This window comes from Alligator mississippiensis, chromosome 6 (assembly GCF_030867095.1).
Source record: "Alligator mississippiensis isolate rAllMis1 chromosome 6, rAllMis1, whole genome shotgun sequence".
Classification (NCBI taxonomy): domain Eukaryota; kingdom Metazoa; phylum Chordata; order Crocodylia; family Alligatoridae; genus Alligator; species Alligator mississippiensis.
Window position 1 is genome coordinate 48459018 of NC_081829.1, and position 12038 is coordinate 48471055.

Below are 12038 nucleotides of genomic sequence, written 5' to 3' on the forward strand. Positions count from 1 at the left end.
AGGCCAGTGCCTGAGATCAGGCAGTTAGTCTGGCCCTGCAGGCTGTAGGGAGAGGAGCTCCTGAGTGAGCTGCAGGAGACAGACTGACCAGCACCTAACCAATCCCAGAGAGCTACAGTGGAAGAGCGAAGGGAGACTTAGAGCTTGTGGGGAAACAGTGACACAGTGTGGGGACGATTTGGTTGTATTGCTGTTGTGCTTATGTTTATATTCTGCTTAGGTTAACTGGAGGACTGGCTTGTGGCAATGGAGGAGATGTGGAGGGGTGTCTTGTGTACTTGGTAGCAGGCAGAGCCTAGCCTGGGGTCAGAGATCCAGAGAACTGACACTGGTGTGAGGACTTAGGCTGAAGCTGAGAGTGCTAAGGCCACTGTCAAACAGTCCTTGCTGGGGTCAGGGATCCTGGGGCCTGAGGAATTGAAAGCAGTCTGGTGTGGGGCCAGGAATCCAAGAAGGCTGGGGGGAACTAGGCCAAAGCCATGAGGACTAAGGGCATGGCAGTGAGGTGGAAGCAATAGCAAGCTTAAGCCACAAGGAGCAGAAGCTAAACTAGAGTCAGGGTCCCAGGGAAAGGAGAGAGCCTCGCTAGGACCAAGGGTGTGGCAGGATGATGAGAAATAAGGGCAGGGGCCCAAAGAAATAAGAGAGACTTGCTAAGGCCAGGCTAACTGAACCAGGGCCAGGGCCTCGGCAGGCTGACTGGAGTGTGATGGATGGGTCAGAGGGCCCAGTGGACAACTTAAAGTAACAGCTGTAAGGTATGGGCATAGCTACAGGGGTAGAAGGAGGCTAGGAATTGTCCATAAGGCAACTGGTGCCCTGAGGCACTAATAGGGCCAGGAGGGTCATAGCATAGTGTATAGTGTCAAGGTGGAGCTAGACAGGGCTTACTCTAAGGCTGGCCTCCCACAATAGATAACATCAAGGTGTGGCAGGAGAGGTAGAAAGGGAAGGTATTCTGGGGAGCTGAAGTGAGGACAGAGGTCAAGTGGTCATCAGGGGGCATCATGGCCACCCCTGGGCCCTAATCCTGTCATACAGACCCAAACATGCTGAGAGTTATGTTTTGGAGTCCAGGTTCCAGAGTGACCTGCAAAAGTACCATAGACTTGTGAGTCATGTCTGTTAGACTGCACCTGTGGACGGGCAAAGGAAGCATAAATAACCGCATTTTACAAAAGGGAATGGAAACCCGGAGGTTAAGTGATTTGCCAAAGTTCACAGAATGTCTGTTGCAAAGTTAGGCATTTAATCCAGATTTTCTGAGTCACAGCTCAGTCACAGCCTTAAGCACAAAAATATCTTTCCTCCTCAGTTCCTTAGTAATCACACCATTGGAGACACGTAGGGGGCGCATGTGGGTGCATATGCACCCCCTCCAATTGGCCGACACTGCTGGTGGTGCCTGTGGGTGGTCGCCGCTTGCCATCTCTCCTCCCCTCACCTCTGACACTGCTGGCGGCATCTGCAGGTGGTCCTTGATTGCTGCTGCTTGCTGCCGACACTGCCAGCAGCATCTGTGAGTGGTTTCTGACTGCTGATTGGCGCTCACTACCCCCTGCCCCCGCCACCAGCGTGGCTGCCTGTGGGAGCTCCCTGCTCGCCACTGCCATGCTCCCTCCACTGACACCACTGACACCTGTGGGCAGTCACTGTGCCCCCCCAGCCTCTGGGGCCATGCGGCGTTCATGAATCACACAGTATTTTCTACTTGCAATATCTGGACATTTCCCTTTCCACAGTATACTGATGTCTCAATCCAGACTTCTAATTTTAACAAATATAAGATTGCACTAGTAGAAGCCCCCAAATAGTCATATTTATGTGCCACCTGCTGTCATTTCAAAATATATGCTGTATATGCAGGGGGACTGTGACAGGTGGATGTTTAAATTACTGCTGGGATGGGCTGAGAGAGGTGGTAGTGATGCAACAATTTTCCCCAACACTTGTTATATCACATTTCTAAGTGCTTGTGTTCACTTTCTTAGAAAAATAAACAAGGTGGCTGCAGGTTCATCAGGCTGTCACCCAACACTGAAAGCATTTGAAGCATGAAGATGCACCCTGCGTGGAATACATTTTTGTTGTGTTCTAAATGCTAATCATGTGGGAAATCTGGAAGTTTGAAAATGGAGCTTTAGCTAAATACATCTGATGAAATGCTAGAGAGAGAACTCCATTGAGACTCCGCAATATGCTGTAACAGACTCTTGAGCTTTTAAAGTCCCTTTGCACCAGTTGAGAGGTTGAGAGCAGGGTTCCCAAGGATTCTCCCAGCACCAAAGTGTTTGACTCTATACAACAAGGGATATTTCTTGGATGGGCTGGATTGTTGTGTACTCTGATAATCCTCACTAGTATAGTGGGACCTAGAGAACACTAAAAGCTAGCTACCACTGTTTAAAGCAACTGGTAGAGTTTGTAGAGAATGAATGTCAATAAACTGCTGACATATTTATTACAATTTATTATGATTAATTTGGGGTCATTACAAAATTAAAATTTTAGGAGAACCTTTCAATTATTTTCATACACATAGTCCTTAGAGAGTGGAATTACACACATGCTTAGGTTTAAGGTTAATTATTAAATGAGGTGCTCAGAGCAGTGAAAGATCCTAGAAATCCCTGGCTTTCTCTCAGTAAGTGATAGGCTTAAAAAAACTTCAGGTAGAATGCTGTCTCTTTGACCAGGTTCCTTGGGTGAATGTATGGTCCTTTTGACCATACATTTGTATTACCTATAATTTGATTGAATAAACTGCATAGTATCTGTTAAGACTCTTTTGCAAATTGTAGGTGAAGATGGTGTAGTAAATTGGATTTATTTAAAGGCCAAACAACCAACAGGTGGGTCTTCATCATGATCATCCATGGTAAACAGTGGAGAATAGGACTATGTTTGGTAATGTAAGTATATATTAGAAAGCCTTTTCTACTATATGTCTGTTGTATATAAAACTGGCCTGAGATTTCTGGAAAGATTAGATTTAAAAAACACAAGTGGCCCGACAATTAAATAATATGCTCACTAATCAAGTAATACTATGTAGTCTTGGAAGCTCCCTGAGTGTATTGTTGATCATACAGCTTAAAGCGTATAGTAACATCACTTTCCTTAAATTTTCCAAATCTGCTTGGTATATCAAAGCCACAAATGCTGAGCCTGTCACCATGCCTCTCCTGCCCCTAGTTTTAAATTCATACAATGAATTCTACAAATAGGCCTATTGGAAAATATTTCTGTATGAACAATTGAAAGTCCTTGTGGAATACTATAGTCCATCTGCCCTAAAACCCAGAATTTGTGTTTAAAACCTCCTAGCTCACTTAGCTGCTTATACTTGCTCCTGTTCAATATGTAGGCACTTCAGGCTTCTAGTTAAATCAACTGGAAAACAAATGACAGAAAATCAAGGACTGTTTTAGCAAAGGAATTTCTTGACCTTAAAAACCTTATTCTTAAAACACAACACATTTCAGGCTGAGCAGAGTTGCTCCTAACCTCTTTCTCCTGTAAATCTTTATTGCATGGGGCATTTGTAAGTCTTCACACAGAATAGTACTGCCTCTTAAGAAATGCCTCTGTCTCTGCTTAACTCAGGAGCTAAACTCATTCAACCAGAGATTGTTGTTTTCTACTGCAGCTCCGTGGGAATGGACCAGTAAATGAGCATCAGAATTAAAGCTCCAGATTATAGTCTTGACAGTGTCTGATGTTAGTCTTTTTTTAAAAAAGTAGTGTTATTTATTTCCTGGGCAAGGCAGTTATCTGAATGTTGGGTGGGTTTTTTTCTATATCCAGGCTTATTTTCATTCAGGGTTCCATATTGAGACAGACAGACAAAATATCTTTACATACTTTTTATCTGCTAATGTTTTGTAAGTAAATTCAAGTATCAGTTCTACCAATTTCCTGTTCTGTATAGGAAATTACCATGTTACCAATTTGTGACTAATGAAATGATGATGTGGTCAAATAACTTGGCTAAAAATTATTACTAATAGAGAAAGTCCTTTGAATATGAAAGTTAACATTGAACATGGAATTAATTATCTGGCAACATTTAGACCACTCCCTTACCAAACACAGGAAAAAAGGGAATAAATTCTTTTATGATCACTACAATGATATCTTCTAAATAAAGAGTCAAAGCCAACTTTAAATATGTTCTAGAGACATTTCTTGCACAAAGATGAAAGCAATATAAAGTTGAGGAAAAATTACAACCCTACTGTGTGTGCGTTTAATAGATTGCATATTTTTCAAGTGAGGGCATTACCAATATTATCTCATAAAACTAATGACCTGATGAAAAGGTGGCAGCAACTGATACTTTTATTCAGACCAACCTTTAAGAAAAGGGCATCTTTCATGTTTAAGCAGGCTATGGAAAAAGAAAATATAAATCTGTCTGAATTGACAGTCTCAGCACTCTCTTCTTTCAGTTCAGCCTGTTCAACTCCAAGCTTGGGGCTTGCACATAGGATGCCTACTATGGATTAAGGAGTATCTGAAGTCCCAGGCTGAAGAGTCTGTGAGGCAGGCTACTTGCCAGTGGTAGCATCACACAGACTTGAATGACTGAGGTCTGCTCAGTCATATAGAATTCGGAAGTGATTTGGCTGATTGGGCCCAGGACACAAAATTAAAAAAAAAATGTACTACTATATATACAGTAATTAGATACAAAAGGACTGCATATAAAACTGTGTTTATGGAGTACCTGTGCTAAAACTTTCAGCTTAGAAAAGATAAAAATGCTTCAATTCTGGATGAACTAAGTATGTGGGTACTATATGCAAATTACTACAGTTATGTTTCAAAGTCAGTGTTTTCATATTTGCTTCTCACTTCCATGTGCTTGGGGAGAGCAGGGTCTGAGAGCAAACAGTGGGGAAAGGGTCCTCAGGAGAAGAAGTTCATGGGGTAGAAAACAAGGGGGCTACCTAACTCCCTAGTCGAGATGTACTTTTTCTAGTATAGTTCACTCTGCTCCCAGCCATGTAGCTTGTCAATATAAATTGCTCCACCCCAGAATGATGAAACTGTTTGTATGGGCAAAAGTACAGTTTTGTGGGTACAACTGTACCTAACATAGTTGTACCAGCTTTTGCCTCTCCACCCACCCTTGACTGATCTAGTGCTACCAGTAAAAGTCTCTGGTATAGGCATAAATATATTTCACATCAGATAATTAAAAGCAGTTTTACAGTGTATTCATATAAAGGAGGAAAATTAAGGTTGACTGCATCTTAACTGGGTCATTTTCTAATGTCAAGGGCTTGATTTTGCAATCCAAATAATGTTCTTTTAATACCATTTTCTGTATGTAATTTCTTAGGGTTTTTTTTAACAAAAGCCCCAGAAATTCTATATGGTGGCACAATACTGACAGTCATGTGGTTCATCTACAGTTGAAACCTTTTGATCCACCACACAGACCTGTCAATGGAATAACTAACAACAGTTGCTAGTCTTGAGATGGCCTTGCATTAAATGGAGATGTGCCACTTTCCCACTGTTTTTAGTTAATTGCTGATGGAAAAGGAAGATTCAGGGATTTTGGTTTCCATTTCAAGCTCTGGATACAAATACACTTATCTGGCCTATCCAGTCCTATTTCCCCCTCCTGTCTTGCTCCCAGCTCTCCCTGGCTAGGTACAGACAGTCAAAAAGTCCAAGTCTGAATCAATTCAGTCTTTGCAGGTTGCTGCAGACATTAAACTGAAAAACAACTAGGCAGACATTCACTTTTGATTCAGGAAATGCAGCCACATACCTGCAGTGGCTTAGTCCAGAAGAAGGGTTGTGGGGAGGTTGCTAGAGCATGGCTCTCTGGCACATAGTCAGCATAGGCTGTGTGTTTGCTTCCTCTTCCTGCTGCTCCAGAGGTCGCTGAAAGTTGCAGTCCAGAATTACAGCAGCAAAACTCTTCAGGGTTGTTCATCAGTTCCTCTTCCTGCTTCCAGGTGCCTCTGGGATCTGTAGTCCACAGTTGCAGCAAATGGTATGTTTATAGCAGGGCAGGGCAGCTCTGTACTCGGGGGAAGGGAAGTTTAACCCCCCTCCCTGGCCTCAGATACCAGCTGGGGTTTGTTTGGGTGGTGGGGCAGTCCCTGCCTCCACCCCCAACCCTTCTCTGCTGGAGCAGACAGCAAAGCCCAGCTCAGGGCTGGAAAGCATGCTGGGATGGTGGGGGACTGTGATTTAACTTGAACCAGGAAGGGGTCTGGGACAGAAGTTTCATAAAGAGATTTGACCCAAATCAGTTAAGTCTGGTACTACATTCAGCCAAGTTTATCTTAAACCAGTTTCAGCCATTTTGAAACTGGTGTATGTGCACTAAACTTTTGTTCTGTTACAGGTTTAAACTAGTTTCTGCTCACTTAAACTGGTTTATGTGTAACGTCTGTCCCTAGCCCTTTATCCCAACATACCCCCACAAGCTGCCAGTCCCAGTTGCCTTCTATACTGAGTTACAGTTTGATCCCCTCCCCTACTCCCAGCTCTAGTTGCAGTAAAAATACAGATGAAGAAATGATGTCACACATTTTCACAACTCCACACTGCTAAAAATGACTGCTTAACATGTAAGAACACAGAGGCCTTCTTGCTGAGATAAAATGACAGCCCTATTTCAGTTAAAACACAGCCATCTGTAGTCAGTAAAAGAAGGGAATAAAATCCCTCCTTCTACCACACATCATGTATCATATAATCAGCTATTTATCTCTCTTGGAGTACATACAGTTTGGATTTTTTTAGATCTAGTGTAAGTGTAAAACAATGCAAGGCAATTAACACATTCCCATGATTTATTTTTAGTATACAGCATGCACACGTACATATCACTTGCCATTACTTACAAGTATAAATATAATCAGTTTAAGAATACGTTAGTATAATAAAGAATAAGATATAGCAGGAATTTTTGGAATAGAAGCAGTTAATGCTTTTCTGCAGAAGATTTTTCTTTGGTATCCATTCATTCAAATCTTCATGTATGTACTTGGTACACCATGCTCTGAGGACCATAGGCATTAGGGCTGTGCAAAACAGCATTGTTCCATTTCAATTTCCATTTCATCATTTCAAAGGGACAGTGTGTCATTTTGCTGTTTTGAAGCACCATTCCATTTCATTTCATTTCATCAAAACTGCTTCACTTTTCTGACGCTGTTTCGACACGTTTCAACGTTTCACTTATAGGCTTTAACGGGGAATCATGAAAATGCCTATAACTTTGTCATGTCTTTCCTTATTTAAATGAAAACAGCAGGGATGGTAACTTCAGGGATATAGCTGCAGGGGTTTTTGGAAAACTGCACCTCAAACTGTTCAGAAAAAAAGTAATGTCACTTATAAGAGTGAAGGCACAGGGGGATGAAAACAGCAGGCTTGGTAGGCCCTGCTGAGGCCACAAAGTTTCAAGGAGATAGGTGCAGGGGTTTCTTGGAACCTGCACCTTGAGGTGCTGACAAGCAAAACTCATGTCATGTGTGTGTTAAGGTGGAGTGAGGTGAAAACAGCAGGCATGGTAGCCCCTGCTGAGGCCATGAAGCCTGCCAAGTTTCAAGGAGATAGGTGCAGGTGTTTCAAGGAGATAGGTGCAGGGAAATTGTGCCACTTTTCACAGATGAGCCTATGAACTTCAGTTCATCAACCTCCTGGATATAGAAATACATGGACTCAATATAGACATTTGAGTTATGACACACTACAACCTGCCAGACATCTGACTCCCCAGGTACCTCTCCACTTTTACCTTCTACATCCTCCTTCCCCCTCACCTTAGCCTGTCCCTAACCCCTGGTGCCTTCATTTCCATTTTCACTTAACTGGCTTTCTTGCCTGCATTGCATGCCAGCCTCTGCTTCTTTACTATTCTTTCCATCCAGGAACAGCACACACACCAACTGCTGGTGCTTCATCATCTTGATGAAGGGTTTTTCAACATGAAAGCTGGCATCCCAGACAGCTAAGACGAGCTCACCTGGAGCCTCACAACTCCACTGCAACCAGAAAGCCTCAGGCCTCAAAGATGTGATGGGTCTGGGTTTTCCCTAGCTAGGACTGTGTGTGCATGTGGTGGTAGGAGGTTATAAGGTGCCTCCTACCCACCTTTCACCAGGGAGATCCTCGGTCCTGGCATTTCCTGGGGCTGCTGCTCAACCGGCAGTCCCACCAGGCCTCCCAACCCTGCCAGGATGCAGTTTTAGTGGTTATGCCCAGGACCTGGGGCCGCCTCCTTCCCCATAGCCCCTGTCCATACCTCCAAGTTCAAACTGGTGCAGGAGCTCAGCAGGGACATGTTCTTCCCTTGCTGGCTGCTGATACAGTGAGTGCCCCCTCTAGCTCTGAGAGCAGGGCACTAATTGGTTGTGAAACCCAAGGGTAAAAAAAAAAAAAAGAAGGAAGAGCAGATGGAGGCACTCACTCCATCTACACATGGAGCTTAGGGAACCCCAGGAGCGGGACGTTCACTTTCAGGAAAACCAGCTATTCCACCAAACCAGGTTCCAAGGAGGTGTGGTGGGGTGTCACTACAGCACCAGCAATGCTGAACACCCTGTCATTTGGAACACTGGTCAGTGGACAGGACAGGTGTTCCCAGGCAACCATGGCCAGATCCGACCACATCTCAGTTGTGGCTTGCCCAGTAAGCCAAGGGGCTGCACAGCAGTGGCTCCACATCCTCGGTGAGATAGGCAGCCACCAAAGCCTAAGCGCTACCTGCCTGATGGAGGGGCCTGGTGCATCTGGACCCCACCATGGAAGCCATGTCCTTGGCCCATGTTGGCAGCACCTGTGGTGGAGGAGGAGACTGACTGGTGGATGCATGCTGGTATGGGACAGTGGATCCCCCTCTTCCACATCCCTCTGCCTCTGCCCTTCTGCCTCCCTGATTGTTCACCAGCATCTCTGTCCACTGATCCAAGGTTTTGCTGCCACATACACTGACACTCCCCTTCACTCTCAGGTCACACATGGTGGCCAGCATGTGGATTGTACTTGACTGCAACGGATCAAGCTGTTTCCTGATGCCTTCCTTCAGCCACCTCACCACTGCTTGCACATCTGGTGACAGTGGCTTGCCCTGGCCAGGAGCATTGGTCCCCTGGAACTTCTCCATTTGGTTCTGAGATTCCCTCACTACAGGGATCACCTGGTTAAGGAGGGCATCGGCAGCACTGAGGGTCTCGGTGGCCTTGAGGAAGGGCTTGAGGACCACCAAGTTCTGGGAGATGGTATCCCACTCAGTTCTGTTAAGGGAGCCACTGATCCCAATCTCCCTGAGCAAAGCCATCTCATGGATGGCCTTCTGTTGCTCCACCAGCCTCTCGAGCATGAGGTATGTGGAGTTCCCTGAGTCTCCACATCCTGCATGGTTTTGTGCTGTGGGATGTTCAGCTCTATCTTTTTGTCCTGCAGCATCTTGGCCCCCTTGATGCTGAGGTGGAAGTAGCCTGCCAACTTCCTGCATTTGAAAATGAGCTTGCTGGTGGTGCTGGTGCCATCACCAGCAGCCCTGTCCCCCTTCCAAGGCATCCCTGACAATGAGGTGGAACTTGTGTGCCACATAGCGGATGCCAACAAACTTAGCATCATGGACTGTCTTGACCATATTGGCCCCATTGTTGGTGACCATGAACCCATGGGTGAGCTTACCCTGCCCAATATGCTACCCCTGCACCAAGCGGTTCATGGCCCCCATGATCTCTGCTGCCATGTGGGACTCATCCATCACCTTGATTTGAAAGAGAGCCTACCAACAGCCTTATTGGTTGCACCAGTGCCCCGTGAGGGAGAGGTATGCATGATCTCCACCCTGGCTGCTCCAGATGTCCGAGGTGAAGTGTAAATGAACAGTAGCCATGTTATGCTTATTCCTTCTCAAAGAGAGAAAGTTTTAAAGCTGCTTTAAAAGTAAAATCTAAGTAATAAGCGTGATTTCATAAATCTGCAACCAAAGACCCTTAGCAATCAGGGGAATTACTTTTCATAGAAGTGACTTTTGCATACAGAACAAATTAAGTCATAAGTTGGGTTCAATGGGACAGTAAGTATCTTTATCAATAAACTTTGGGCATGGAAAACTTTTCATTTTGGGTGGTATATAAATGGGATAGATTCATAATATCATTTTGCATATATACACAAGAGACTTACAAACACTTCTGCAGTCCAAAGAACTAGCACAGTTGAATACATTTTTTTGAATACAGGGTCAATATCAGTTATTTGATACTAATGTTCAGCACCATTGATTTCAATGGCTATTGTGCACACACAAAAGGATAGAACCTAGTCTTGAGAGGATTTTAGTATTCTGTTTTCTGTAAGGTCAGTGAGCTTGAGGGTGCTTATCACCTCAATATTAAGCCCTTAATATTTGACAAGAATACTATATAGTGCCATTAAATAGAAGCACAATAGATACAAACCCCTTAAATGAGAGGATTATCGGTTATTAATAGACATACTAAATACAGAGCATGAGAAGTAGGCCTGTGTGAAGTGGCTAGTATTTGCTTTGGATTTGGATTTGGCCAATTCGGGGGACAGTGATTTGATTTGGCCAAATCTGATTTGGAAATCTGGCTGCTGCCGAATCTCTGAGTCAGCCAGGCCCCGTCCATCCCCTGCCCACTCTCCCAGCTTGGCAAAAGCTGCCCCACCTGCCCCAGCCCCTGGCACTTGTTAAAAAAAAAGCTCCGACGCACTAAGTGCTGCCTCCCACTGCCTCATGCTGTGTGGGGGGCTCTGCATGAACCCCCCAACCCCACCCTCACTCACCCAGTCCCCCTATGGGAGCCCCACCCGGGCCAGCTCTGGCCCTTTAAGAAAAAAACAAAATGACCCCCTCCCCCACCCCCCCCCAGACTCACCGTTTCTGCCAGTGGGGGAAAATCCCCACTGCCCCCTGCTGCCCCGCTCCACATGGGGGGCTCTTCATGAGCCCCCAAAGCTCCAAGGCTGCTGCAGGAGTGGTGAGTTCCTGGGCTTCCCTCAGTTTCTTTTTTTCTTAAAGGGCCAGAGCTGGCCCAGGCGGGGAACCCATGGTGGGGGCTGGGGGAGCAGGGGGGGGTTGTGGCAGAGCCGTCCATGCAACGTGGGGCAGTGGGGGGCAGTGGGGATTGCCCCTTGCCTGGCAGCACCCAGTGAGCACTGGTGCTTTTTTTTAAAGTACTGAGCTGGGGTGGGTGGGGGCAGCCATGGAGGGAGGGTCTGGGGGAATGGGAATGGTCAGAGGGGCTGGCAGAAGTCCCCCCATGGTCCCCTCTGCCCTCCCCCAGCCACCCTCCTCTGCCCTTGGTATTTACCAGCATGGAGTCCAGCTGCAGCTCTTTTCCAAAGATTCAGAGAGCTTTGAATCAATTCAGACCTTTAAACTGGTCCCCTGATTCGATTCAGATTTTAAGATTCAGCCACCGAATTGGGCTGAATCTCCTCTGAATTGAATCATCACCCAAAGTTTCACACAGCCCTAATGAGAAGGATGACCACTACTGATCACTGAAGTCTAAGCTAGCACCTGCTGAGAAGGGTAGTCCTACAACCCCTTCTGGCAGCTGGGTAAAGAGCAAAAGCATGCAGTGTGGCAGAAGGCCAACTCTGTTTCTCCCCAAAAACTCTGCTGTGTGACAATTTGGTTAAGATGCGCCCAGCAGACGATACACACCTTACCCTATCAAGAAGGATGCGGATAACCAGGAGAGGGTCCAGAGAAGGGCAACTCGTATGGTCAAGGGCCTGCAGACCAAGCCCTATGAGGAGAGACTAGAGAAACTGGACCTTTTCAGCCTCCGCAAGAGAAGGTTGAGAGGCGACCTTGTGGCTGCCTATAAGTTCATCACGGAGGCACAGAAGGGAATTGGTGAGTATTTATTCACCAAGGCGCCCCCGGGGGTTACAAGAAACAATGGCCACAAGCTAGCAGAGAGCAGATTTAGATTGGACATTAGGAAGAACTTCTTCACAGTTCGAGTGGCCAAGGTCTGGAACGGGCTCCCAAGGGAGGTGGTGCTCTC